The sequence below is a fragment of the Strigops habroptila genome, chromosome 1 (assembly GCF_004027225.2).
Source record: "Strigops habroptila isolate Jane chromosome 1, bStrHab1.2.pri, whole genome shotgun sequence".
Taxonomy (NCBI): Eukaryota; Metazoa; Chordata; class Aves; order Psittaciformes; family Psittacidae; genus Strigops; species Strigops habroptila.
Window position 1 is genome coordinate 35,702,194 of NC_044277.2, and position 24,044 is coordinate 35,726,237.

Genomic DNA, 24,044 nt, shown 5'->3' on the forward strand with positions numbered 1-24,044 from the left:
TTGATTTAATTAAAGGGATTTTCTCCCCTTTTTTTGGCAGTTCTTTTTACAAGTGTTTCAGAGAGTTACTTACTATAGAATGACAACAGCAAATCTGAACTACTGATTTATACCAACCCAAAGGATTTTTAATTATTAACAAGAAACATATTATTCAGAGTAAACCAAAATTACTAATGTATCTGTATAGCAGTGTATGTATTAATTCAGATTGACTTGGAAATGAGAACTGTCTTGGGTGAATGAGAAAGGCAAAATCAAGCCTAAAGCTCTCAATAAAGTAGACATCAACTATACCAAACAAGCCCTCTTTCAAAAGAAGTTGTGGCTGCCCCATCCCTGGAAATGTTCAAGGCCAGATTGGACGGGGCTTTGAGCAGCCTGGTCTAGTGGAAGGTGTCCCTGCCTATGGCAGTGGGTTGGAACTACATGATCTTTAAAGTTTCTTCCAACCCCAAACATTCTATGATTCTGTGAAAAGCCAGTGGCTTCTCTCTCTAATGTGGTGGCTTAACAACAGGTAGGTGTATCATTGCGTTAGATTTAGAAGAAAAGTGTGAACACACCCAGTATATTGGAAGCAAATATTCTGAAGGTTGCTCACAGGCTTTGTTGGAACATATCTAGCTTTCTGCAGCACATAAACACCAATATAGGGATTGATTTTAAACTTACCAAACATCCAACTAAGTGTGGGTTTGCTGAGGGAAGTCACATATGTCATTACTCTACCCGACTTACAGTTTGGGACTCTTCCCTTAGCTCTACTGATAAATGGGAATGGTGGAGTCAGTCCACTGGTCAGGGTATCTATCAGGTTTTCAAGATGGTCTTGTAAAATTTTGCATGGAATATTTTAAATTAACTAAGTCTTTGTAAGCGCAGCAGAGTGCTATACATCCTTTCTCTTAATTCCCTTAAACTTTAGGGTGAGTGGTAGTGGTGGCTACACAAAGATTGAGAATGACCCAGACCCAGACAGCAGGGTTAAAAAATGGCCATTTGACATTCCTGAACTTTCTTGCCAAGCCTAAGAACACGTATTTGTGTAGTTTAATTTAATTTATATATCTAACTTTGATCTCATGGAGTCATCTGTATGAATCCTATGAGCAAAATTAAGAGATTTTATTTCCATTCTTCTTTTTCCTAATCACAAAATTATGTCCAATAAAAAAGAAACAAGATTTTAAATATTTAGGAACTGAGTTTAGATTGGCAATACACACAAAGTATATAGGCCAAAGTTTTCAAATATTCTGCCTAATTTTATAATCCAGATTTGCCTCTTCCATAAAAAAGCCACTATACCTTTTGGCATTAATGGGAAATACTGACACTTGGCGATTTTAAGTCAAACCATTTCTGTACAAATATCAGGTCCAAATATGAGTCTAGTCACTTCATTATTCCTGTGTCTTGCTTTGAATGTCCAAGATTATATCCCGGAGGATTCCTGCTGAGGGCATTACTCTGGAGCACCTAGCTTTTGGGGTTTAATGACTCCCTGAAGCCTGCAGCTCTTCCCTGGATGCTGAGAGCAATCTCCTTGCTGGCACAGACAATGGAGATGCTCCATTCCCAGCCTATACTTTGGCACAACACGGATCCAGCAAGACTTGTTTTTGGCAACACTTGGCTCCTTCTCTGTGGTAACAGCAGGTGCCTACTGAAATGCTGTAAGGCTCCTCCACACATCTTAACCCTCTTTTTGGATGAAAGCTGTAAGACTAACGTGGGCTTGGGAGCCTCCCGCCAGCTGCCGTGTTTGAAAACTTTGGTCCAACCTTTATCAGGTCATTCCAGAATTGCAGATTTCAGCTTCTGCTTTTAAAATGAGTGCTCACGTCTGTGTGATACATGAGCTGTGAAATCTTTCTCTAAATTTGTTTTATTACTTTTATGTATGGTATAAACTGCAGAATATTTTACAGTCTCCATATTAAATTCACCAAAGGTAAAAGCAGGTTGTATTACATTCCCTACATGGACATGAGGTTAGTAGTGTACAAATAAAAAGTGTTCTTACTGCTGTACACTCAGCATCCTTAACCTTTTAGCATGGTAAGAATTAAGATACAGTTCACTACAGAAGGGCAAAGGAGGAAGGAAAAAGATTTTACATGAGTTACAATGAGGAGTGAATTAATGGCTTAAGCTCAAACATGAGAGCTATGAATTGTTAAATTCCTACCCTGAATTAAAGGATATGGCTTTTGACAGGTTGCTGAGAGCCAGGATTTTGCAAATTCCTCCAGTTTTCCCACTTAATTATTGTTGTATCGGTTAAATGACTAAATGCACCTATAAGCTGAAGGTAAATGCTGATGCACCATATTTGGTGCCTGCAATGTTAACACTGCAGCTAATCACCAGGATTCAGATGGAAGTCATGTTCTTTCTTTCAAGAAGTACTGTAAAGAATCTGCCACACTTGATTTCTTAAAAAAGAAAAGGCTAAGTCTGTACACATGCTAATGTATGTTGTCTTATGAATTTTTAAATCATAATAATGTAGAATTCAGAAGTATCTTAAAAAAGGCATTATATGAAATCTGTAACCCTGTATGTTCATCATGAATGCATTTGAAGAGCTTCTCACTGACCTGAAGAATGGCAACTTTAGTGGCTTTTTTTCTTGCTGTATTGCATTTTTTAGTTTTTTATTAACACACATGCAAGAATTACAACTTTTCAAGAGCTAAAGGGATTTTTCCTCAATTCTCTCTAGACAAATCCACAATGAGGAGGTGATAATAGTTTTCAGTTGAGTTTCAAAAGGGATTTCACTGTCACTTAGGAAAACAAACATTTGGCTCAAAGGGAATAAAAATAGTTATAAAATAAATAAAATAAGGGCATTGAAGGCAGTGGTAGGTTGTAGAGTGAAAGTGGGGGAGCTCAGGTGTCTGGGTTCCCTTCTAAACTTTTTCTCTTTTTCTTATTTCTTTTACATTAAAATTTTACAGTAATTTGAAGTAAATTTTGTGCCTTCCCACTCATCCTCAAACAAGAGCTTCCTGGCCCAGCCAGCACACTCTTTACCTCAAGCTAGCTGCTCACTGGCCCTTAGCTGTCATGGAGGAAAACATGGAGTTTGCATTCATTGTGCAGCAGGACCCAGCCCATACACCCAGCCCATACACCAGGCACATTCTGTGCCACCAGAACCACTCCAGAATGCTGTCACTTGGGCTCCTGTCATCTTTGCTGGCCCCAGAGTGTTTGTGGAGAAGGTAGCCAAGAAGGACCTGGCAGGAGTTTTCCTCCTGCAAACAACACCTTCCATAGGAGCTCAGGAAAAGCTGCAGCTGTTCAGAAAATTCCAGCCTGGTTTTGGGATACTTTTAGATCCATCTGGCTGAGCTGTCTTGCTTTGGGTTTATGCTGAATGTTTTCATCTGTCCCTTGTGATAGCCACAGTCAATGTAAAGCTCCTATGTTAAAGAACCCGCAAAGTTCAGTGACTTTAATTAAGCTGTTTTCTGAAGCCTACAGTGGAATTGAAGTGAGGAGTGGGATGATACTTACAATTTTAAGCTTCTTGACAGTGGTTACTGATCTTGACCCACAGCTTTGAGGCTTTAGCTCCAAGTCACCCACGCACCAGCCCTTTCAGGCCAAGGAGTACCATGATCGTCAGGCAATAAGGCAACCTGCAGTGTCCATGTCAGTTCCTTAAGCTTATGTTATTTTGTGTTAACCAGCATTAACCACCTTGGGGATGTGACCCAGCTCTCTTACTCCATAGTTACATACCACAAGTACTGGTCAGCAGAGCCACGCCGTCAGAGGTTTAAATGACTCCCTTACCAGCCAAGAGAAAATGAAATGGTTGATGAGACATGAGAAAGTATCTTCCGGTTTGTTTAGTGCTGACTGGATTTAGCTTCTCCTGCAAGTAAATCTCAGTTGAAGATTTCAACAGCCGTGAAGACCAGCCTTGATCCTGCTAAGCCTTACTTAAATGAGGAATGTTAATTCATGCATGTCCCAGTGACTTTGATGGAACTGCTCACATGTGTAAGAGTCTGCAGGATCAGCAACCCTTAACTAACAAGGGAGTTATGTAAAACTGAATGGCATCTGTAAATAAGCACAACACTACAGACCCTGGTGTGCTGTTCTGCTCCTTTTTGGACACACTATCCTATCTTTGCTGCGGCAAAGCCTTCCCTGCTCTCTTTGCATCACACAGATGGGATCAAAAAGCTGAAGAACTGCTTTTTCATGATGAGAGTCCATCACAGGAGCATTGCTATTAGTCTTTGCTAGCCATCAATGTCTGGAAATTTCACAGGCAAGTTGCTAGTGATTGTATTGAAAGGGTTTGTGTGTGGGTGGCTGAAAATATGGTGCTTGGCCTCTGGTGCCAAACTCTCAGGCAATATCAGCTGTCTTTGCACAAGTGATGAAGCAGAATATGTTACTTTAAGTTTAATATTCAGAACTTTGTCTCTCTTGCTGCCAAAAAGCTATACATGTGGAGGGGATTGCTGGCTATAGAATGTGCATAATTAAATACCTCAGCACAGGAGAAAGACATCATGTAGTTTTCCTGGGGAAAGGTGGTGCAAATTGGTTCTTTCACTGTTTACATTTAAATTAGTCTCCCCAAAGGCTTTTTTTATATATACATATATAGCAGCAATTTGTTGTTATATCAATAGTACCTTAATTTTAGACTCTCTGGATGTGTGGTTGACTTTGCTGTGTCTTATTATGTGTACACAGATAATCAGGCTTGGCTTTTCCCTCCACATATAGTAGAAACTTTCCTGTTTGTTTTTTACTCATTGTGTTACCTAGCATTACTGAAAACATGGGAGAATTGAAACTGTTGAATTCTATCCCTGGTTTTGCTTGTGCTTCTTTTTTTATTATGAAATTATTTGTAGCTTAAATGTTGAGAAAAAGGGGAGGAGGTTTGGAAATGATAAAAGGAACCAAGAGAGAAAGGAAATCCTGAAGAGAAAGAAGGTGAAGAAGGCCTTGAAATCAACTGAGTATAGCAAAAGAAGGCTAAGGATGAAACGTGGCATGATGTTATCTGTAAGCACCTGGACACTGATCATAGTAAAAGTAAATATCAAGGAGAGATGGAGAACAGGGGGAGGGAGTGTTAAGTATTTTGAAAACCATTGCATTTGCATCAGTGCACAGCTTTAATGATGTGAATTTTGCTATCTTCCTTTCTTTTAAAATGCTTGTGAAAGCTGGCAATACCCTCCAAAGGACATTCAACACGTCTGGCAGGACAACCTCTTTTGGACCACCATTTAACCTTGGATGCAGGAAAGAGGTAAAGTGGTGATTGTTGGTGCTTTCCCTGACAAGGGTTTGTGGTGTGTTCTACCTGTGAATATCTGTCTTTGAAGTTCATAATTTTCATCAATTTTTAATTGAAAGTGCCGCCTCCCCTCTCTCTCCAACATGCTTGTTCACATACCCATGCTTTGCAATAATGGCCCTAAGCTGCTTAAACAAACAAACCAGGCATTTTTCTTAATCTTTTCTTAACTATTTCAGTTTACTTTCCTGAAGCAGCAGTAAAAAAAAAATCACTAAAAACTATAGACCTGTCCCTTCTAAATTTAGTGTTAGCCTACAAAAAATTTTAGCAGTGGGTAGTTAGGAAAAAGGATAATATATATGTATTTAAAGATAAACTGTTCTTTATTTCTCTCTGCAGCAAACCATATTGCTGATTAACCACTGCTTTCATAAACTACAAGTGGGCCATTTAAGCTGTTTCACTGCTGGTTAATGTACTGTATTGTGCTCCCTCTTTCTACAGTACCTAGCTAGTGTTTTGTTTTTATTAGAAATTCACCTATCCTTGTCTACTGAGGAGAAAAGAAATTACACTACAGAGCCCTACAGCCCATAAAATGGCAGAGATTCCTAAATAAGACTGGCCTGAAACTGAAACCTCTGTCTGCCTGAGCTGTAATGAAATGCATGACTACAAGAGATAATAATAATTGCAGCAATAGCTTGTTACAGCTCCCAGATGATTTGGTGCTGTCAGGAGTGCACTGTCCTCTGACATCCCAGGAGGCGAGCAGCATCACTGACTGCAGGCCCTGATTGGTGTAGTGAAATATTGCTGGCAAAAATTAAAAGGTCTTGGTGTCAAAATAATTCATGATATGCATATCTTCCATTCTGATGAAATGGCTGATATCCGGATTAGCAAGATAATAAAACTGATCAGGCTACAGTTAAACAATTTAAGCTGGAGAGCTGTTCATTTTGTAGGTGTCACTTGTCAGATCAAGGGGTCAGAACGGGATGAAAGGCTCTCCCCAGTAACCTTCTGATGATTTGGATCTGGAATGTTCTTCATGATTTGTCCAAAGTTTTCATCACTGTGCTGCCGAGTAGCATTACAGCAGCAGCCTCTGTTCTGACATTCAAATCCTGGGAATGACAGGTTATTAGGAGAAGAGAACTGGCTGTACATACATTAAGCCTCATATCTTTGACCTGTAATTTGAACTGATAGTGATATTGTAATTGAGTGAGTAAAATAAGGAATTTTTTATTAAAACACAGGATGATGAAGAAAACGTTTATTTTCAGGAGATTTATGGGTTCATAAAATAAGCTTTTTTGATGACGATTTATTTTATAGCTCTTGAAATGCTGAGCTGTGTGCTTACTATTTATTTTATGGAAGAGTTATTTAAAATAACGCAGCTTCCCATATATTTCCAGCCTATTCATCAGTACCCAAGCCTGTGCAGATGGAGACATATCCGTTTCATATGGGAGTTCATGTATTTGAATAATTCAAGGATTATCCCAATAAAATGGACCTAGGAAAATATTGCACCCAGTTAATGCTCATTGCTTCAGGGACCCCTAATGTCCTTTCTTGACACCTTATTGCAGGCTATTATTATACAATGGATCTTCAGTCATATGGTTATAGGGAGTGGGGCAGAGCCGGGCTATCAGGGTAATTGACTCCCATGTGCGGCGATGTTACACACTTCAGTAACTAATTTAATGGAATGTGTTTTCATGTTCTCCCACACAGCTCTGCCCCAGCATAATTCTCCTCTTGGAGCCCCAGAAATTCGGGACAGGTGAAGAGTGGCACAAGGGCTTTCAATTTCTCAAAGACGTGGCCAGAGGCTCAAGCAGAGCCAGCTCCCATGGTAAATCTTCTGCCAGCTGCCTCTGAACCTGGTAAATTAATGGGGTTACAAAGAATTCACTGCTCCGGGTGAAACCAGGCCTCCAATGCTTGTATGGCGATTTTTGTTGTTGCTGATTATTATTGTTTGTGACTGTAGCTTTTTGTTAAACGGTACAGTGATAATGGTTTGGCACGGGTAAAGCACTTAAATGATCCAGCGATAGCAGGAATCAGGCCGGACATCTGTTTGGTGCAGAGCTCTGCACCTGTGTGAAAAATCCCACTCCCTTGAAACTCAAAGGAGTCTTGTGCTATTTCAGTGTGAGCTGGTCCTTGCATAGATTCAGGCAGAGACTTTAATTTTTTTCTGGCATTTGGGAAAATGCAGAGAAGAAGAAATGACCAGCACTGTGAACAAGGCAGCTGGATTCTTAAAAACCAATCACAAAGGCCAGTGATGGTTTGTTGATGCCGTTTTTTCTTCTGAACAGTTCATAGAGGTGCAGTGAACTGAGGATCAAAAATCACTGCCAAGTTTTTTTATTTCTCGTTTAAGATGGTACAGTTGTTATCTAAATTCTTGGTCATATCGTAGACATTGAGTGTAATTGATTGCTGCGGGTTTATTCTCTGATAAAATTCACAAGCAAGATTACTGATCACTGAGAAGTTATGGATTCACTGCATTTACATGGTGGCTCCTTCTACATAGAGGGTACCAGGTCTGGTATTCATATACCAATCTTATTTCAAATCAGTTGCCAAACCCTTCAGACTTGTAAAATATTTTTGTCTGAGAATCATTCTCCTGACTTCATTTAATATTCAGATATTTGAGTAGATTCAAAAGAAAATACTTCATAGAAGACTTTTACTTAACCCCGCCAAGCATAACTACCACTCCTTTTGCTTGTAATTTCATCACAGTTGTCACATGGATACTGATGCTTATATAATTAAAGAATTGATCCTTAAAGCATAATATCGTTATAGTAATATTTGCATAACTGTATTAAAAAAAGTTTCCAGAATGTAAATTTTATGGCCCATATTTCAGAGGCATTTGTATATGCTTGCCCTTATGGTTGGGTCAAGTACAACAGAAATTTGTGAGCTTACTCTCACAAGTAAAGTTAAATAAGCAAGCATTTACTTTTAGTACTAAACCTAAAGATTCTCCCCAATGCAGTCTCTGTAGACTACAGTGAATGGTATAATGGCCTTTAGCCATAAGTCCTTTTGTAGTTTTGGAAGGACATAGAGTTTAGACCTTGTAAGTAGTTTTGCTTTGCTCTGTGCCATTAAGATATATGCACAGTTTGCTTTTATGATGTTTGCTGTCATTTAATTACTGATGCATCAAGATGGTCATTCCAATTCAATTAAGTTAAAATTAATGATTATTTTTTTGTTTGGGGTTTTTTTTTTTTGAGTCAGCTGAAGATGTTGGGACGTCTTCTCCGTGCACCAAATACACTTAATCATCCAAACTGAAAGACTGTGTGCTCGAGGCTGTTTGATGGACTGCCGAATGTAGCCTTTCTTTACTTGTTAGTTTATAAATTGGAACTGGTGGAAATTAGCACAGAATTTGGTTAACTGCTCTTTCTGTCAGGTGCAGTAAGTCATTGTATAGGTCATCACTGGTAGGCCATTTAATTTTGTGGGAGGTTTTGGTGGAATAGTCAGAGTTAACTGTTGTGAATGTCTAATTGTGGTATAAAAACAATATCAGCCTTTCTTTCTCCTAGTGTTTCTCAAAAAACTAAAATTTTTCCTTATGTAATACAGTTATGTTTAAAATACATGGCATGTCATACTCTGATTTTTTGGACTGTCATGGGATAGCCTGGTGGCTGGCTTTCCATGACTTGAAACCTAATCAGTAAAAGAGGAAGGCAGATTGCTTTTGAGGAAAGGCTGTTGAAGGTCTTCAAATTTGCACAACAATCAATGGGATATCTTCTCTGTTAACTTATCGCAAATTTGCACAGAATTTCAAGTGCATTCCTGATGGAGGGCAGATGGAGGGAGAGGCTAGGAAGGGCCTGGACTTTGTAGTATTTCCATTTTAAAATACACTACAAGCTGTATTTCATCTCTGAGATTCCAGTTAAATCCAAGGTGCTTAATTTCGATAAACACCTGATTGATTCAAATTTATTTCTCATACACAGTATGTAAACATAGGCATCAACCTAGTTAAAAAACAGGAGATACTCAGAGAATGTTATATACAATGTATGTTGGTTGGGAATAGATGTTTATATTTGCCTCTACTTTGATATGCAATGTGAGTCTACACATACCAGCTATAAAGATTCAAGAAGATATGAAAAATAGGGGGAGATCAGTTGATTACATACATAAACAGATATGAATTTATTGTTTCCACATCAGCTGTACAATTTGGGGGTACCTAAGAAATAACCCAGTAGCTTAGCTTATTTGATTTCCTTACAGATTTTATGTCTTTACCCCATTTTAATTTTTCATTAGAATATAATAATAGCCACAGGAAAAAATTATTTGGTCTGTGATCTATTTCATTATGTTCTCATCATAAGGGGAGAATCTGAAGTGGGAGAGCATCACTAATTTTTCAGCACAGTAATTTATTCTACAGTATTTAAATGTTGTAATTTTCACACTGAGGCACATGCTGCCACATCTATCGTCCCCTGGACCAGTGTCTGTCTTGCTCTTTCCTTTTCATCTGTTTTGTTTTTGCATTTTTTTTCATAAATTCGACAGATGGCCTCTTGATGAATCCTTGATAATACTGTCATGTAAAGCAGCTAAGACTAGAAATCATCTCACAACAATTTTTCATTGCAAAGAGAAAATTGAAGGCAGACAAACATCGCTAAGTCCATAACAACAGCAACAAAATATCCACTTCATATAAATAAAGAGGACAAGCTTTCCTTATAATGCCCAAACACTAATGCCAGTATCCTTTAAAGCCTCTGGATTTTTTTATGCTACATTTAATTCGTCTTTCAAGCCTTGGGTTTGTTTAGTATTTTGTTGGTTTCATATACAGCAACATTTTCCTGGCTCTTAATGTGTTCTCCCTCCTCCTTAGTCCCCCTCCTTTTAGGTCTTTATAATTGTGGATCAGGTGAAGTTTGCTTCCCCTCATTTCAAGGTCATGCACCACTAGGACCATTTTCCTGACTCAGAGGGCACGTAATTTCACAGCCGTGTACTCCTCATTAATCCACCCTGAGTGGGTGCTCAGGAAGTTCCAGATCACAGATTTGTTTTTGTCTTGTTCTCTGACTCAGTGCTTCACAAAAGGATTAGATTAACCCTTTTTGATTGTATTTATATCTTACCACATCGTGATAGAAATAAAGTGATTTCTTCTTTTCCCCATGTAACCTTCCCGCCCTTTCCACCTCTGCACTGGGGACCCACAGCATTTCTTTTCAAATAAGCTTCAGTCAAAAGTGAAGCTTGTGGCAGACAGAGAGAATTACTTGTTTACTCTTTCCTGTCTTAATGCAGCTTTAATGCATGAATCTCTTTCTTGTCATTTGCAGAGACTTGTTTATTAACTTTGAGTGGTTTCTGTTTAACTGGAAACTGGCTCTGAACCTGTTCTCATCTGGACCTGAGTTGTCCTAGATCCAAACAAAAAAGAAAATAAAAAATGATGACACAGTGACTACTGGAGGGGATCCATCCTTTCCCCTTTTGGTATAGTGCCCCAGCCAACTGCATCAGTCAAACGCCTTCACCTGGGAGCTCTCTCCTCCCTCCATTTGTTGGCCAGCTTCTCTTTGGCACTTGCTGGTGGAAGGGACCCCCAGGTAGGGTCTCCATTCACTGGTGTGCCCTTGGAAGTGGAGAACCTGTCCTGCTGAGGCACTCTGGTGGGTCTTGCATACCTGTGCCTCAGTTGCCCTATGGGAAAATACAAAGAAGGTGGGAGCTGTGAGAAGTATTTTTAAAGGGAGTTGAGCTGCTGCATCTTGAAACAGCAAGGCTTGGCATTCAGAATAAGCCACTGGGAGACCCTGAGCTGATACAAACCTTGGTGTAATTACTTAACATCGGTCTTTCTTTTCTTTGTCCGGATTAGGAAATGAAGTTTTTAAGTTATATAAAACCATTTTTGAATCCGTCAGGTAGGATTTGGGATTAAAATGCATAAATGTAGGTGTCTACATATGAGCTTTGTGTCTTAAAAGCCATTACACTCAATGGAGCCTGCAGGGTTGTTGAGCACACTGGCTGTAGGTGGGCAACTTATGGTCTTTACATCTTTGTTTTTTCTAATGGGAATTTAGGTCAGTGGTGCACTTGTAAACACCTAAATTAATGTGACTTAATCTCAATATGAGTCCATCCTTAGAGTCCATGTACTGAACCTATCTTAAAAATGAAACCTATGTTAGGAATACATATGCTTATTTTGTGATATCTCTTGTTATTATTATGAATAATTAATAATTTTGTTTTCTGTGGAGATGACAGCCAGAAAATCAAGAATGGAGCCCCCTAACTAGATATTGATCAAAGTTAAAGTGGCTAGTGGTCCCAGGTCCACCAAGACCATCGCTGAAATGGATTAGATTCAAACTGGGTGTTGGAGTATGGTGATTCTGACAACTACCGTGAGAATTACCAGAGAAACTCCAGAGTTTCAAGGTGAAAGATGGGAAAAGAAGGGTGAAGAAAAGGTTTGGCCAGCTGAGAGGAATAGAGAACAGAAAGGCAATGTAGAAAAGGGTAAAAGAAGACAGGGAAACAAAATTGAAATGAATTTGCATTCATTGGTCAGATGAACAAAACTGAGCAGTGTGGAGGTCAATGGGCTTTACCCGTCAGCTAACTGTTGGGACCTGATGAATGCAGGTTCCTCACCAGCCACAACTAGCTGGGGGTGTGTGTGTGTGTGTGTGTGTGGGGTGTGCTGAATTATTATGCTTCATTTTGCATTTCTGATGTGTTAGGTGTCTACATGCCCTTGGTCCCTGTGGCAGCCAGAAGGGGATAACTTACTCCATGCTGAGAGTGCAATTACTTATTGTTTCATATGGAAATCTGCAAAACCATGGGAAAATGCCTTTCTACAGTCAAAACTGTAGAAAGTTCTTGGAATGTCTCCCTGCCTTGGCTCCTTCTAGTGTCCCTTGTGGCTTCATTGATGCATCTAGTTTTGGACTCCCCGATACAAGTAAGACATCAGTAAACTGGAGCAAATTCATCACAGGACCACTGAGATGGTTAGGGCGGGAGCACTTGTCCGGTGAAGAGAGGCTGAGGGAACCAGGCTTATTCAGCCTTGAGAGGAGATGGCTTCACGGAATCTAACAAAAGTATGCCAGAACCAATGAGGAAGTTATCAAGAACATGTAGCCAGGCTTTTACAGAAGTGTGTGGTGCAAAGACAAGAGATGATGCACATAAACTGAAACAGGGAAGTCGAGTTCAAGTGGGTACAAAGGAAAACTATTTCACCTCACTGAAGAGTGAGGCAGCGGAAGATGGTGCACAGAGGGTGTGCTATATCCTTGCTTGGATGTTTACAGGATCTGTCAGGATAAAGCTTTGAGTAACATCATCTGATCTCATAGCTGAGCCGCCTGTAAGAAGGATGACCTATCCACACTGGGTAGAGGGGAGTACCTTCCTTGTTCTGATCTTCTCTAAAACAGTGGAGATAACATGGAAAGAAGATATGATCCCAGCTGAATCTCCTTTTTCCTTTTACCCTTGGGTGAGCCACTCTAAGTACTGGTGCTGCAGGATGATGTTCTAAGGAAGATTTTGTCCCTGTGGGCTGTTGCCTGGAGACTCCTACCCCCAAAAGGGATGTACCCCCAGATGCTGCAAGCTGTTCTGCAGAGAGAGAGCAAAAGAAGCTTATCGAGATGTAAAGCCATGGAAATTTCAGAATATTTTTTATGGCATCTCTGGGTTTTGTTAAGGGAAGAAGGAAAGTCTCCGATAATAATGAGAGGAAGACTTACTCCCAGCTGGGACCTGTACCATGCTGTGTGCCATTCACTGTAGTGCAGATGGTTGTTGACTTCTTTCCATGAGGCAGGATAATTTTGAACTACCTGTGGGGGTATGCAAGCTTACGAAAAATTAACGACATAGAGTCACTTGTTTTGCATGGAAGGGAAAACTACACTGCAGCTACTCTGCAGCTGAGCTGACTGCAGTACATACACACAGATACACCCTAGCTAGATTTAGACTGGTTTGCCTGGATGATCCTGGTAGTATAAAAAGAGAGAGCTCCATGAAGGCTATAAAACCCTTCTGAGGAACTCAGCAAATGCAGGGGTATTTAGTGTCACTGATTTTTGTGCCACAAGAGCTATCATGTCCCCAGGACCCATAAAATGAGTATAGTTCTCTCTGCCCAAACTGCAACAAATGCAGCACAGGTATAACCTAAAATACTGTGTCCTTAAAACATGATTTGACAGGATTCCTTTGCTATTAGAATGTTTTTTTCCTCTTTGCTTCTCCATCAGAAGCCCTGCTTTCTTTCTTTGGAATCAGAAAAAGAAAAAGCCATGACAAGAACATGTCCAGCATTTAAATGATGTAATGAGAAAAAGGAGCAGAGCAGAGTTGTGTGAAGAAACCAGCTTTCTCCCTTCCATGAGACAGCTGCTCTGTTTTGAAATTTGCTTGGAGAGAGTGAAGTAGGGATTGTTGCTTACATTTCCACTTCTGGGTGCTTTTAGTGCTACAGAATTTGACAAGTTTTTTCCCTATGCACAGAATTTGCTTTTCCAATGGTATGAAATACCAGGAATTGCAGGCAAATAGTGCCCTATAGAGGGTCACATCTGCTACTCACAGGTGTTTTTTCCTTAGTTATTATTCCAATATTTTAGAGATAAGAGGAAGATACAAGTTTTCCTAGGGTAGTTTTTCTCTTACCTTGGCCCAAGCACCAATGACATGAAAAGATTTGCAGAAATGTTGGTATAAAGGCAAGAAAAAATCCAAAGTGATCATAAGGCATAGTTCAAAACTAACCATTTAAATGTGTCTTAGGTGCTGTTTTCATAGTAAACATGATCAGTATTAATTACAGTTTATTTGAGCTTCACAGAGCATACAAACTTGAAGCAGATAGGACTCATACTGGACTAAGCAATGTGAAAACAGAATGCCAAACTCATAGAGACTGACACCACCTTCCACCACAGAACCTAAAACCAAATCTGGGACTCCAGCTCCTTGCTCACTTGTCATCCATATATCCTTTGCCCTTAAATATCTGCTGTATCCTCTGATTATATGGCATAAGATATATAAAATTCCTTATAGAGTCATTTTCTGTTAGACTAGAGCAAACCAAGCGATGGAGGAACCTGTGCCAGCTCAGGGGGACACTTGCACTAGGTCAGTGCTCCAATGGATGTAGGGTCTAAGAGAGCCACTAGCACCCATTCAGTGTGCTGATACATGTGAATTCCCTTCAGAAGGATTCAAAGATGGCTCTGTCCCCCTCGCAAAGCATAAGGGGGACATAGCCATCTTTCATAAGGTTCTGGATTCATAATAGGAGAGATAGGATAGTGTTACAGTGCCTAAGTCTCCTTCGATGGATTTGGTCCATGAAACTTAAATATATCCACTCTGCTTTGCTCAGTGAAATTGTGATTGAAGATGGAGACGTGGCTACCATCTAGCTAAAGTTGGAGCTTTACAGAGATTTTTATAGTATGATGTGGCCGAATACTAGATAAAACCAAACAAACTATAATCAGTCAGAGAGCTCCCAACTCACAAAAAATAATATTGAAGATGCAAGAGAGTCCTCCAGCCAGTGGTGAAGCTATCTCAGCTTGATTTCTTGCTGCGTGGGTAGTAGGAAGCTCTGCAGAAGGTGATGGGCATTGGCAGAACACAGCCCACTTGGAGGAAGGGAGATGGGAGCATCTCATATCTTAGCCTGTTGATGCAAGTGGTTTTAGGCTCCTCTCTTGTGATGTACCTGAGAGCTGTAAGTAGCCTGATACATCACTGCTTGCTGCTTGCTTATCACCTTTCTCACAAAGCCTTAATAAAAGAGTACAGTGCCCCAAAATATCATTTCTGTTATTAGTTTTCATGGCAAACCCCCTGCATATAGAAAGATGAAGTTAATTTGTATTTTCTTCCTCATGACTCTTTTCAGTTTTCTGCTCGATTTGTTCATGCAGGCATCATCTTCGTTTTCTCCCAGGCTTTTATGCTACAAACAGTAAGGAACGGACATCATCAAGGGCATTGGTTGCACTTTGGGAGAAAAAAGAGTTTTTGGAGAATCCTTTCTCCCCATTGAACAGAAGTAGGCAGTATTGCTTGAAGCAGTTTGGGAGGTGAAATAGATTTCTGCTTTCCAGGCTCTCCAGGGGTCACACTCTTTCTGCTGTGGGAATGAGTGAGCTACAGGCGTTGCTGCAGTGCAAATCTCACCTGCTACTTGGATCTAGCGCTTCTTCACTGGTGCTCAGAGCTCAACCAGGGCCCACATGGAGCAGAGTGCTCGCACACCCAGCTCTGTGGTTGCAGCCATACACAAGGGGTGGACAGTCACCTTCTGGAACCCTGAAAAGTTCTCTTCCTCAATTCCTTCCTCTTATTTTTTGTTGTTGTTGGTGTTTCAGGTTTTTTTTTTCTTTTTTTTTTTTTTAAGCACTTAAGCCCAACTGCTAATGGAATTTCATGATTTTAAATAATTTACATTTCCATCTGGTTTGAAAAACACCAGGTGGAGATTGCAGATTAGGATGAGTCTAAGTGGAAGGAAATGTTTGCTTAAAATATTAAAGCTAAAAACAAACATTTATGTGAACCACATTTTTGCTGTCCATTGTGCTGTGTTCTTGTATCTTCCCTACAATCATTTTAAATGTGCAAATAGTATTTTGCTTTTAATTGGATGTTTTGCACATGTTGCTTATCATTATAATCTGGGGAGAGGAGGCCAGCATGGGGTACAGGAGGGAAGGAGAGCCCATGGAAAAGGTGAGGGAAGGAGGGATTGAAGGACTTCTTCAGCACTATCTTTTGATTGTTACATTTGTTGCTTTCTGCTTTTCTACAGACCTTGCTAGCTTGCTTACTTGAATATGGAAATAAATTTGAATCTAGGTTATACAAGGGTGGTTTTAAGGGAAACCATGCAACTCCCAAAGACTGATGAGAGTTTTGTTAGGGTAGAGACTGAAGGTTTGCTGGTGTCCAAACCACCCACAAGGACAAGAACTTTCTCTCCCACTTGCCAGCTGGCAAGCTTTTATTTAAAATGGGGGAAACTGAGCAGTTTGTAAAACTGCTTCTAATACTTGATCTTTGGCTGCCAGTTCCTTGATGCACTTCCCCAAGTACAGTATGCAAACAGGAACTCACAGTGAGAAGCTATTCTCTGTTAGCAGAATAGCACTGTTCCCAAACCTGCTTTTGCCCTGTACTTCAAAATATTTCATTTCATGAAACCACTTTTGATAGTCATCTTAAACCCTGTCCTTCTACCCTAACTGAAATCCTTGTATTTCAGTTCTCTGGAAATGTGTTTTTCATTTTGTAGAATGCAGTAGAAGCTGCAAAGACATTCTGGTAGGTGTGTGCCTTAGCATAACATGATTCAAAATCACGTGTACATTGTAATGATAGCATGTCTTTGTTCTACAAAGCTTGCCTTTGTTCTACAAAACTCCAGGTACAATATTATGGAAGCAATCAGTGAAAAGCATGAGTAACACAGAGTTAAGGTTGCATGAGGAAAGTTGTATTTAAATCAAATGGATTAAATGTAGACCAGTGTTGCTCATGCAAGCCTGTAATCTAAGCCTAATTTGCTTAGTATGAGTAAAAAACCACTCCAACTGCTCCAAGCTCTGTCCAAAGATGGTGATATTGCTTTTTACTGTGTATAAATGGTCCACATTTTTACCATTGAGCGTTCTGTTGGAACATAAAACTCTTTGCTTCTTTGAAAAAAACAGAAACAGAACATTGATATTTCACCTGTGTACTGTGAACCATATTTCCCTAAGACACTACCAGCTATTGAAAGCTGTAATATCCTTTGGTAGATCCCAAGTGTAGTTTGTGGTGGCTCTAAGTTAGACTATGATCCAAAGGACTAAAGTGTGTTTTTTTAATATGCTAAATACGAAAACTTAATTTTTTTTTGTGAGAATTTGTCTCTCAAACCAACTAGTCTGAAAGTCTTCTGAATGATAAAATTGGTTTGTACTAGAATAGATGAATATTAGAATATATTGAAATTGTCTGCAGAAAATTTACATGGATTTACCAAAAGAGAGGATGTACAGCATGAACAGATTTTAATTTTGTTGAGTTTCTTACAAAGCAAGCTGACAACTATAAAGCAGTGGATATAATTTATTAAGATTTAAAGATTTACTGTTTGGGGAAGATTCATTTTGTATGATCAAAAAGTCAGATGCTGCTCATGAAAGATTCAATAAAAGTAGAATCATAGAATCAACTAGGTTGGAAAAGACCTTTAAGATCATCAAGTCCAACCATTACCCCAGGACTGCTGAGACCACCACTAAACCATATCACTGAGGGTCTCATCTACACGGTTTTTGTACACTTAATAGTTTGGTAGGTGAAAGATAGATGAACATGGTAAATGGTTATTTTTCATATCATGAGGTAATTGCAAAGGGGTGCCTTCTAGGAAGTAGTGTTGAGTTACTCTCTATACTGATGGCTCCAAAAAGGGAATATCAGTAAGATGTGAAAATTTGCCAGTTACATGGGAAATATGATGGGGGTCAATGCTTTCAGGGATCAGTAGATGTCAATCACAAATCAGGAAAAGCAACTGAGTTTTGTAAAGATCAAGAAATGTTAGTGGTCAAGCCTTGAAAGACAGATGACAACCAAACATCCACAGATAAGTTACAGGAGCCTTTTTGTCTTGAAGATCTATTTGGATATTGTGTGTAATGGTCAAGTCTAGATTCAATTTTGATCATTTCATTCCCTGGCCCGACAACTCTGCCTCTTGATTGTGAGGGGTTACAGGGATTACTGGGGTTATCTTTAAAGATGTTGTTCGTTTTTCTTCCACATCCTTTATTTTTATAAACAGCTTTTACCATACTTCATTAATAGTAATCTCCTGTGCAGTCTTTGCAGTCAAAGGCATAGCTGAGAGCTCTTCATCTGTACACATGAAAGAACTTGCATTTTGTATATTTGCATCTTGAGTTTCTCCAATATTGAAATGTGCAATAGGTGACTTTAAATGACTTTCTTCTTGTTTCTATCCCATTTGGGAAAAAATAGTAATCTCACAAAAATATTCTCTAAACAATATCATTAAAGGTAAGTAAACTAATAACACATAGATTTTAATGTTTGCTGGTTTGTGTCAGTGTCTGGTAATACAATGAATAATTCATATCAAACTAGTAGAATGTAACATTTACATAAAATAATACTTTGCAAATTTATGATAAGTACTAATTACTTGCCTTATTTGCCATGACTATGATATTAAATATTCATAAAAATGTGATTATTTCTTTGATTTGGCAGACATTTAGATTTCTCTACAGCTTTTCACACTGCTAATTTTAATCCAGTAAATTATCTGGAAGAAAACAGTATGCAGCCTAAAAACTGTTCAAAATTCACTCCAACATTGAGCACATTATGGACGTAATGATCCATTACAACCAAACTTCAAGAAGATCTTGCAAGAAAACTGAGAATTAAACAAAGAAATATGGAGACTATCATTATTATTTATCAGATATATTTATTAATAGTTTAGGATTTTATATACATTAAGAAACTTTTAGATAATTAGATCTACTTTAATATGTTTTATTTTTGTGAAGTTTTCTTAAATTCTTTCTGTGTTAAATCTGTTGCTCATCTTTATTTTTGGTGTATTTATGTTTTAACCAGTTAAAGAATCTGAATTCTGTCTTTTGAATACAACAGACATATGCTTATCTTTAACTGTCACTCAGAAAATAATCTTTGTGAACCTCACTTGGGGTTGTATGATATGCAGTATTAATACCACTTTGCACTTAAGAGTGTGTATAAATGGGGGTGTATGCATATATGTATACATTAATTCCAAGGCTTCAAAGCTGCTTACATAATTTAACCTTCATATCTATCTGTGAATATTTAGTACCTGTTCCTGTCTCTACCTGTGTAATGTCTATGCATGTAAACCTATGACATTTCAATTAATAAGAATAAAGTATCTAAGACTATGTGCTAGATGTACATTGTATATGTACCCTAAAATGGAGACAATTAACAATAGGAATGCTGGTTCTTAGACACCCATACTTAGATTATTTCCTTGCACTGTTTGCATCCTTCTCTCTTGTTTCTAGCATCAGAGGAATAAACGATCATCTCAAATGAAGTAATATAACCAAAAACAATCATCAGAAGTTAGCAATAGCAAAACAAAGAATCAGGGAACTTGTATGTATAAAGATTTCTATAACAGAATGCAAAAGAATTATGTAATATTAGAGTCTTCATATAATTTATGTAATGTGTAACTGTAGAATTATCTTTGCAACCTTTATAATCAGCAAAACCTGTCCTTGCTTCTTGGGTTTTTTTCTTTGCATATTTTGCACTAAAGAAAATGCATTGTCAGCACACCTACTCTCAGCTACCCGGACTTCTCAATCAATGGTTTGCTACCCAGGCATAGCCCTGAGGTATCTCAGGGAAGTGTGCCTCCAACCCTGGACAATTAAATGTTCAATTTAAACTTTGCTGCTTCTCAAGCACCAGTTACATATGTGTGAAACTTTCGAAGAGACATAAATTTTTTAAAATCTTTGATTAAAAGTTGAGCTGATGACTGGTAACTTGCAAACCGCATCACTAGCCATATGTAAAAATACAGAGTTCCTGTATCAATGCTTAAAATAAACATTTGGAATAGCTTTTGAAATATCAATCTGCTTCTTTGTTGTACAAATATGAAATGTGAAATGAAATGTAACTTTGTTAAGTCTGAACACAAGAAAACAAATTTTGCCTTTGGTCTTACACAACTCAGTCCTGCATAAGACTTGCAGGATTTCAGCAAGCCATGCAGGTTACTGGAGCAAAATTCAGGCTCCAGAGTTGCATCTGCTATGATATCCTGCTCTGTAATGCCCTGAGTTTGGGATATGTCACTCCAGCACTCCAGCAGTGAAATCTCTTGGAGCATCTTCCCCCATGGCAGAGAGTGGGGCAGAGCTGGGATATGTGGCTTTTGCCCTGTGCTGATGCTAGGTGATCACAGGGAGATCTATTGCTCCCAATTCTGGTGATACCCAGGGCCACGGCTTGGTAACTCTCCCCGGAACAGCTCTCTGCTATATTCCCATGGTTACATGCTGCCTCTTTCTCTACAAGAGGATTTTGAAGGGCAAAGGCATCTGATGAAATTTCTGCCTAGCATACCACTTGGTTCTGAGGCACATTACATAAAGACGACATTACTCCCTAGTTAAATGAGTCAAATATCAAACAGATAACATTAATCTAGAAAAATATATGTATAGAAAAACCATCACCATGCTGTCCAGGAGGAGAGAGGGAATGTGCAGTTCAAGGGACATATTCTGCATTTATTCTGCTGCCAGTTCTGTCAGTACAGAGTCCATCTGAGTGGTGTTCTTGACCTTGAATAATTGTGAGAGATAGTAGTCCTAATTTTCCTGTGTTAGAGGAAAAATTCTTCTGAAAGCTTGCTCAGGTAGTTTTTCTATGTTCAAATGCTAGCACCTTGTCACCTGTGAATACACCATGTAATTAAACTCCTTCTGAAGTTGTACACTTACTGAAATGTCTTTTGTAAGTGAAATGAAATCCTTTTTTTTCACGTGTTTTAACATTGTGAAATGGGGACAAGTGAAGCGGAGTCTTAAAATCCCCTGTGCAGCTCTAATTGAGCCTTTTCTGGTTGCTTTGTGCTAGTTTCAGTGGTGAAAAGAGGTTTCACTTAAAAATAAGCATTTCCCTTATGTCAGGATGAGAAACTATTGATTTGTATTTGTATTCTGCAAGAAAAATCACTGATCCCTTCAAATGGGAAAAGAACCTCTGTGTTTCAATGCTGTGAGCTGTGTAAGAGAGGCTGAATGCTCGAAGTCAAAGGGAAGCCAGAGGAAAATGGCATACAGGAGGTCAAAGCAGTTCACATGGCTCATCGGCAGCTGTTTGCACCATATGACAGATCTAAAGGCAACTTTGGAGCTGTCTGTACAATATGTGGAGCTTACCAGAGATATAGAGGCTGCTGCTATAATGTCATTTCCCATAAAAAGAGTTGATAAAGTTGGCACCTTGTTCTATGGACTACAGTGCTGATGGCAGCCTTATATCATGATCTTGACTGACCTGATCTCCTTCTATGATAGGGTGACCTGCTTAGTGGATGACGAAAAGGCTGTGGATGTTGTCTAAGATGTTTACACAGACTTTAGTAAAATCTTTGACACCGTTTCCCACAGCGTTCTCCTGGAGAAACTGGCTGCTCATGGCTTGGATGAGTGCACTCTTCGCTGGGTAAAAATACTGGCTGGATGGCCAAGCCCAAAAAGTGGTGGTGAATGGAATTAAACCCAGTTGGCAGCTGGTAAGTGGTGTCCCCCAGGGCTCAGTACTGAGGCCAGTTCTGTTTAATATCTTTATTGATGATCTGGATGAGGGGATCAAGTGCACCCCCAGTAAGTTTGCAGATGACACCAAGTTGGGTGGGAGTGTTGATCTGCTTGAGGGTAGGAAGGTTTTGCAGAGGGATCTGGACAGGCTGGATCGATGGGCTGATGCCAGTTGTGTGAAGTTCAACAAGGCAAAGTGCTGGGTCCCGCATTTGGGCCGTAACAATGCCGTGCAATGCTACGGGCTTGGGGAAGAGTGGCTGGAAATCTGAAAGGACCTTTAAGGCTGAGGGCTGAAAAGAAACCAGGGGTGTTGTTTGACAGCTGAATATGAGCCATCGGTGTGCCCAGGTAGCCAAGAAGGCCAATAGCATGCTGGCTTGTATCAGAAACAGTGTGGTCAGCAGGACTAGTGAAGTGAACATCCCTCTGTACTTGGCAGTGAGTACAGTGGGGCTGCACCTCAAATACTGTGTTCAGTTCTGGGCCCCTCACTACAAGAAAGACACTGAGGTGCTGGAACACTTCCAGAGAAGAGCAATGAAGCTGGTGAAGGGTCCAGAACACCTCCTGTGAGGAGCAGCTGAGGGAACTGGGGTTGTTTAGTTGAAAAGTTGGTGGAGGGGAGACTTTTTTGCTCTCCTCAACTGCCTGAAAGGAGGTTGTAGCAAGAAGGGTGTCCGTCTCTCTTCTCAAGTAACAAGCAATAAGATGAGAGGAAATGGCCTCCAGGAAATACCTGGAGATATCAGAAAAATTACTAAAAGTGTTTTCAAGCATTGGAAAAGGCTGCCCAGGGAAGTGGTTGAGTCCTTATCCCTGGAGATACTTAAAAGACGTGTAGATGTGGTGCTTAGGGACATTGTATATTGGTGGAGTCTTGGCAGTGTTAGGTTAACTGTTAGACTCAATGATCTTAAGGGTCTTTTCTGATGTAAACTATTCTGAGTCTATGATTAATTGCAACAAAAAGAGACAAGGAAGAAGTGGAACTGCAAGTTCACTTTACAGGAAGTTCTCTGAAAGCACAACTCCTGGCATCACTTTGGTTCTGCTCAGCACTAAGTCTGTATCAGAGCCTGTTTAGGTTTGTTCTTCTTGTATCAGAAACGCAAGAAGTAAAAAGAAATTGCACACGTTATTGTCCTGATTTTCACTTGCCCAAGGACACTTGGGTTCAGCTGGCTGGAGTGTTGGGTTGGACACCAGGTGCCCGCCAAGCTGCTCTATCACTCCCCTCATCAGCAGGGCAGTGGGCAGAAAATAAGATGGAAAAAAAAAGTGAGTTTTTTTATTAAACTAAGGGCAATTTAATAAAGCAAAAACTAAGCCCATGTGTGGAAGCAAAGGAAAAGAAAAGATTTTATTCTCTACTTCCCATCGGCAGGTGATGCCCAGCCACTTCCCAGTAAGCAGAGCTTCAATATGCATAGCAGTTGCTCTGGAAGACAAACATAAATAACTAACACACCCTCTCCTCTCCTCCCCTTCCCCCCCCATATTTTCGCTTGGCTTTCCTGGCTGAGCTGTCATTATACGGTATGGAATATCCCTTTGGTCAGTTTGGGTCAGTTGTCCTGGCTGTGTTGTCTCCCAAGATCTTGTCCACCCCCAGCCTACTGGTGAGGGGGATCGTTGGAGAGGCAGCCTTGATGCTCTGGGAGCACTTCTCAGTTGTATCCAAAACACTTTCTGGCTACCAATATAAAGCACAGCATTATGAGGGCTGCTATGGGGAAAATTAACTCCATCTCAGCCAGACCCAGCACATGAAATCGCGAAGGAAACAAGTCTGATTGCAGCTGGTAAGTATGAGAGAAGGTAGGTTGAAAATCCAAACAAAATTATGTCCATTAGCCACTGAGGCCTGCAGATGTCACAATATGAGAAAATTATTTAAATATTTTCACTTGATGTGATTCTATACAATGGCTACTAGCTGTTTGTCATAACTCTGTTATAGCAGACAGTAAGACTGATAGAGGGAATGAAATGAGTTAGGAGAACTTTGAGAACTTTCCTTTTTCCAGTTAATTCTCTGTCTGTTGAAATACATGTTGTTTAAAACTGCTCATTCATAACAAACAAAAGTGGAACATCCCAGTCTTGCCTAAAGGCCATACTGCACCGATGTATAAAATTGCATTTCATTGCCTAGATTGAATCATTAATCCCTGGTCCTGGAAACTTGTTTACACAACATTTAGTTACCTGAATAACATCATTGTTGTAAGAAGAACCACACAAAT